The 6,631-nt window shown below is 42.6% G+C and overlaps 1 pseudogene across 1 annotated transcript; it reads left to right on the forward strand.

Moving 5' to 3' along the window:
* The first annotated feature begins 1,870 nt into the window (after positions 1 to 1,870).
* On the forward strand, positions 1,871 to 4,811 carry LOC147902674 (pentatricopeptide repeat-containing protein At5g27110-like; annotated as a pseudogene). The gene is made up of 2 exons (XR_015540888.1): positions 1,871 to 2,134; positions 2,238 to 4,811. The product of XR_015540888.1 is annotated as a pentatricopeptide repeat-containing protein At5g27110-like (transcript).
* The last annotated feature ends 1,820 nt before the right edge of the window (positions 4,812 to 6,631 follow it).

The following is a 6,631-nucleotide window of genomic DNA, read 5'->3' on the forward strand; positions in this document are numbered from 1 at the left end:
CATTCATACGTGCTTTTCTTTGAGCTCAATGTGACTCCATTATCCAATGGTTCAACTGAACCATCCAAGTCAAATACAAAGATACCCATGAATCAATTTTGGTGAACTTCATGAGATTGAGCACGGAAGGACTTCTCTTAAATACCAAGATGCTCTACAACATCACAATAGCAAACTTGCATCTATTGTTTTCCCAGAGAGTGAACTTCAAACATAATCGATAAGCTCTCATTAAGGGAGCTACATTTTGCAAGTCCTCTCTCAAATTTGAATTTTAGCATTGTTCAAGGATGATGGATAATGTGTTTTAATATGCCTTCTGTTTTGAATGTATTTTACATGTTTGCAGAAATCAAAAGAGATCTACGTGACTATATATTGATTTTGCATGTTACAAAACGAACATGACTATTGAGATTCAAGTATGTCAGTGTCTTATCCATTCACGAGACTTAATCATGGTGCTACTTGATGCTAATATTCCTAATATTCTCAACTTGATGCACAAGGAAGGGTCCGTTCCCTCGGATTATAATTCTTTGGGAAAGGAAGTGTGTCGCCTCCCCACCCACACTATGTGTGGTTATAAATTTTTTATATGTGTGGTTATAATAATTATATATGTAAGTATATATATCATGATCCATGTATGCAATATTTGTAGTCTCAACCCATGATTGAACAAGAAGTGGTATGCTTTGCATGGGGGATTGCCATTTTTAGAGCCTAAACCCTTGAGCTTTGAGCTTGACGTGTGCATATACCAACATATGCACCATATATTTACAACAAAAATCCCTCATCACCCATGAACTTGGATCATACAAGCACACGCCAAGATGCCTTTGCTGAAGGAGTCGTGGTGGTTGTTGCAGTAAAGGAGCGATGTTGGCTGTGGTCACACGCTACACACACACCGCCTGTCCAAACTTGCACAAAAGATTTGAAGTGCCCATTGGGCATTCAGTGTATAATGGGTTGGCCGCCTACCAAGAAGCTTGGCATTGCTGGAGTGAGCCTATGGTTGGCTCATTGACCCTGTGCCCATTGCTGGGTAGCCAAGCCTAGCTACTTATGGAAGGACTCTCTGCTAGTACGAAGTGGCATCCACGTAGGCAGGAAGGTTTGCACCTTTGTAATGGATTGACTGCCCATCATGGAAATCTTGCTCTTCCATTGGTTAGGATGGCCTCCCAACGACTAGCACCATTCAATCTGTAAACATTCTGATGGGTGGAGAGCATATCTATTAAGCTCAGGATTGACCTCAAGCTCTTTATGGACCGCCAGTCTGCCCAACATTTGCCCATGGTTGGGGCCCCTAGATAAATGGGATGGATGGGTTCTCATGGGTAGACCCTTTACACATACGTGCGCTCAAACATGCATAGAAAATTTGAATAGTCCATTGGGCGTTTGGTGTGTAATGGGCTAGTCACCTATCGAGTAGCTCGGCATTACTGGAGGGACCTTGAAATAGTCTATGATTGGTTGGTTTACCCTGTGTCGATCGTTGGGCTGGCTGCTCTCCCCAGGCATGAAGTGGCATCCACGTAGGAAGGAGCTTGGGCATTCGGTGTGTGAAGGGTTTGCTGCCCGTCGTGGAAACCCCGCTCTGCCATTCGTTAGTAACGAGTGCCATTCGACGTGTAAATAGCCTCAATGCTCACTTCTCCGAGCGATGGTCCCCAATTTTGCATTGTGTTGAGTGCCGTTTTTATGTGAGGCAGGAACACCCAAGAGACAATTCAGGGAGAACTCTTTCCCCCCACCTTATGTATTAGGGTCCACCTCAAGTGTGGACTCCATGCTCCATAACTAACCGGAGAGGGGAGAAGATACGAGGACTCTCTAACGAGAGAGGGGAGAAGATATGAATCATGATGGTCTCTAATGCGTGGAGCCACGTGATGTATGGCTTCTTGGCTGCATAGCTTTGCCTTCATGGGCACGTTGAGCTTTGTTGCTTCATCAATTGTTCATGCGAGGAATAACATGACCCATCAACTCCTTATGGCGTCAGAGGTGCTCCACGTTCCTGAACTAAGGGAGGACCGAAAACAGGTATTCAAGGAACAAAACATGGAGCTACCGAAGCCACGGCGACGGACGATGTCTCTCTGGATAGTTGCAAGTGAGTGCCAAGATCACACATTTGCACTCAACATATCTTTTACTTCATGGGTTCTTAGGATCTGGGTGCTTTCCTGTTTGACAAAAATCAAACTCGACACCAGGTCAGGAATCCGAAAGGCAATTGAGCGAGTCGTTGGATCAATTGGAACGACAGGACACACAGTCAAATTGTGCTACCTGTTCATCTTTGATACGGGCCTGCGTCAATCTCAAGGCCCTTTCCGAAGGCAGACGGGTACATGGTTACATAATTAGGGCGGGTCTCCAAGACGACCGATATCTAGGAAATCTCCTAGTTGAAATGTATGACAAATGCGGGGCTCTAGAGAATGCACGACTGATATTTTCCAATCTGGAGGCACGAAATGTGTTCTCATGGAATAATATTATTGCAGCACATGTTCATCATGGTCATGACAGTGAAGCCTTGCAACTTTTTGAGCAAATGCAGCTTGCTTCTGTGAAACCGAATGTGTTTACTTTAAGCACCGCCCTCGCTGCATGTGCCAACCAGGGAACTCTTTCGCAGGGTAAGTTAGTCCACGTTAGCGTCATTTTCAACGGTTTTGAGTCGGACATTGTTGTGGAGACTGCACTAGTCAATATGTATGGCAAGTGCGGGAGTAGGAGTTATGCAAAAAGGGTGTTTGACAGAATAGCTGAACATAATGTGGTGTCCTGGACTGCCATGATTACAGCATACGCTCAGCAAGGGCAAGGAAAAGAGGCTCTAGAGCTCTTTAGATGCATGCTTGGATCAGATATGACACCAGATGAGTTTTGCTTCGGCGCCATACTTGGCGTGTGTTTCAGCCCAACACACCTAGAACAGGGCAAGTTGATCCATGCTAGCATAATCGACTATGGCTTTGAGTCAGATGTGGTTGTAGGGACTGCCCTTGTCAACATGTATGGCAAATGTGGAACTGTGGAGGATGCTCAGACCGTGTTTGCTAAAGTGCATGAGAAAAATGTAGTTTTGTGGACTTTGTTGATTACTGCTTCTGCCCAACTTGGGCATATTGAGGAGTCTCTTCGATTCTTCAGACAGATGCAGCAGGAAGGGGTGAAGCCTAATAAGGTGACATTCGTTAGTGTTCTTGGTGCATGTACAAGCTTGGCAAATTTAGCAGACGGTAGGGCAATCTATGATAGTATTGTGAATTGTGGGTTTGAGTCAGATGTTGTTGTTGCGAGTGCCATTGTGAATATGTTTGGCGAGTGTGGGTGTCCTGACGTTGCCCGCGGAGTGTTCGACAAGATACTTCAGCGGAATGAAATCACTTGGAATGCCATAATTTAAGTGTATGTCCAGCAAGGGGATGGGAAAGAGGCCCTGCAGCTCTTTCACCAAATGGAATTTGAGGGTGTAAGACCAACAGAGGTAACATTTGTCAGCGCTCTCGGTGCATGTGCATGCCTTGCATGCTTAGCAGAGGGCAAGTTAATCCATGCAAGCATTGCTGAGAACGGGTTAGAATTGCATGCTGTTGTTGCGAATGCTCTTGTCAGCATGTATGGCAAGTGTGGGTGTCCAGGGGATGCATTGATAATATTTAATAAAATGCCTCAGTGGAATGTGATTTCATGGAATGCTATCATTGCTACCTTTACCCAAAATGGGCATTATGAGGAGGCATTTGAACTTTTTGAACAAATGCAGCAGGAAGGTGTAAAGCCAAATGAAATCACTTTTGTTAGTATTCTCTCTGCCTGCAGCCGTGCGGGGCTGATACTTGAAGGCCTGCACTACTTTGATTCTATAAGTAAAGATCGTGATATGGAACCAACAATGGCACATTACAGATGCATGATTGATCTTTTAGGGAGAGCTGGACAGTTGGCAATGGCAGAAGATCTTATCAACAAAATGCCACTACCGCCTGATGCTGTGGCGTGGAGGAGCTTTCTTAGTGCATGTACAATCCACAGTGATTTGGAACGGGGAGAACGTGCTGCAGAACTTGTCATTGAAATGGATCCCAAAGATGCGCCACCTTATGTACTGCTGTCGAACATATGTGCAGCAGATGAGAGTTGGGATAATGCAGCAGAAGTGGAAAAGGAAATGGTGAAAAGGAAATGGTGAAAGGGGGTGTGAAGAATCAGTTGACGTGCCAGCATGCTGGAGGATAATTGTCAACTCTCAGTTAATGCAGGTGGAGCAGCCAGAGCAATACCTCAAGGAGGAGAGAGGAAGATGAACAGAAGTAAAATCAGGAAATGATGAAAGGCAGAAGAGAATGACAGGCCACAATTGCAGAAGCAGATTAATGCCTGCGTGGCAAACCCCAGCTTCGGACAGGGATATGGTACATTGACATTGTAAATACTGCATATAATTACTTAACGAACGTCGGCAGCAAAGAAGCTGCAACAGAGACACAACAGATCATCCTGCCAAATACCCCACACACCAAACCTACATTTTTTTTTTTTTTTCCAGAGGGCGGGGCGTGGGGTGGGAGTGAACTTCTTTGTATGACCAAAATACATAGAATCTGGATAAACTCTTGTGAAAACCTCACATAAAATCATGCGGAAAAGAAATGGGCTGTTGTATCTACCCTGTGTGAAGCATTTAAGAGTTGCATTAAAGGCCCTTAGTAATGTCTTGAGAAGCATAGTTAAGACATTTTGTCTTTGCTTTGCACAAGATGTAAGACGCATTTCAAGATTGGTTTGTTTTTTCATAAATTTTCAATAATTATATGAGGTTGAACAAGAATACACTTGTGGTGGTAATGAAACTACGAATAGTAAGAGGATTTAAGTTGTGAGTGATGGGTTCAAGAAGCATATGCAATAATTTCCTTAGGAAAAATCCCGGCCATAAGAGAAGGGTATGAAGGTGGATTAAGGAGGCTGAGTAGGAATTCAAGCAGCGTGGTATTTAGCAAGTAGAAATTTTCTTAGAGTTCTATGTGAGAATGGGCTTATCTTTGATATGTTAGATGAAAAGAATGCTTGCCACCTTCTTCATTGCTAGCTTGCATCATGACTATGTCTACTTGTATCCTTGGAGATTTGTTAGGAGCACAACACAAATATTGTAGTTTATACTTGCATTCAAGAACACTTGGAACAAAGGATTCTAACAGATCTATCTTAAATTAAGATATCTCACTCTCACTTCTTTGCCCTACCTACATGAGCACTCACAAGCTCTCATCAAAAGATTCCTCTCTAGCAGTCTTCCTTGTTTTAACTCCAAACACATCCACAAAGGATTGCAAACATACTCATTCTCTACAATAAGATTACTTCAAGGATCTTTCACATACATACAAGCACTCAATTGTAAGACCACAAAACTACGATGTACATAATACAATCTTCATCATTCTATTCACATGACAATGGGAAATTGTTTTAGCGCGTGCTCTGACATGGAACAAGAGCGTCTCACTTAAGGCTTTCCTCATCCAATTCTCTCGCATGATGAATCTATTGGATTACAAAAGACCAAGAGAATCTATTCCACCTATTACCATGGACAAAAAAAACAAGGATGGGTACTTGACACATGGTAGCTTGGAGGAGAAGAGCTTTCTTTTATGCACTCATGAACTACCACAAGATCTTGAACTACCACCCTCGGACTTTTAGAATACCATGAGCTCTTGGACTATCACTCGTGGACTAACACCCTTGAGCTACCACAAGCTCTTGGACTACCACCCTTAGACTCTTAGACTACCATGGGATCTTGGACTATGCACATGCCACCCTTGGACCATAGGACTATCATAACCTCTTGAATTACCACCCTTATACTCTCGGGATGTTATAGACTCATGAACTACCACAAGATCTTTGACTACCACACACATACACATATGCATATGAGTACGCAACACACATACACATATATATAGATACACACACAGGGGATGTCTTTTCTTCCACCTACCCTGAGAGTTATTTCTCTTCCCTTACATGCATTAAGATTACCCCATACTCTCAAATGATTACCCTTTAAACAATAATCAAGTCACATAGATTTCTTATAGAAATGGCACTATTGTGTATTACATTTTGTCAAACTTTCCACGAAACCAACTTGGCTTGAGAAATAGCTTCTTCTAAACTATTTTTATGCACTATTAGGTTGTATTTATGTAGTTGGTTGACCTCTTCATCTAATATCTTTAGCTACTCTTCGTTTTAATTTTTGAATAGCCTCTTCATCTCATAACTTCTACTTGCTTTTTTTAAACCCATACTAGTTCCTTTTTAGCTCTCATGGGTTTTCTTACCAAAATGGGAGGCTCTTGATATCTCTTACATTTCTTCACAAATTTTGCAAGCAATTTGGGTGACAACTATTAATATTGGAGCTCCAACTCAAAGCAGTAGAAGTGTCGCAATTTTAAATAGAGTCAAACGGTAAGGCGAGGTTCCCTTGAAAAGTGGACAAGGTGCTTAGGAAAATGACATCATCTTGTTTTCTCAATAGAATCAAAGTAAAATTTTCGTCTTCTACTCTTAAGAT

The sequence above is a fragment of the Dipteris shenzhenensis genome, chromosome 4 (assembly GCF_047967505.1).
Source record: "Dipteris shenzhenensis isolate YYH24624 ecotype China chromosome 4, Dip_SZ_1.0, whole genome shotgun sequence".
NCBI lineage: Eukaryota > Viridiplantae > Streptophyta > Polypodiopsida > Gleicheniales > Dipteridaceae > Dipteris > Dipteris shenzhenensis.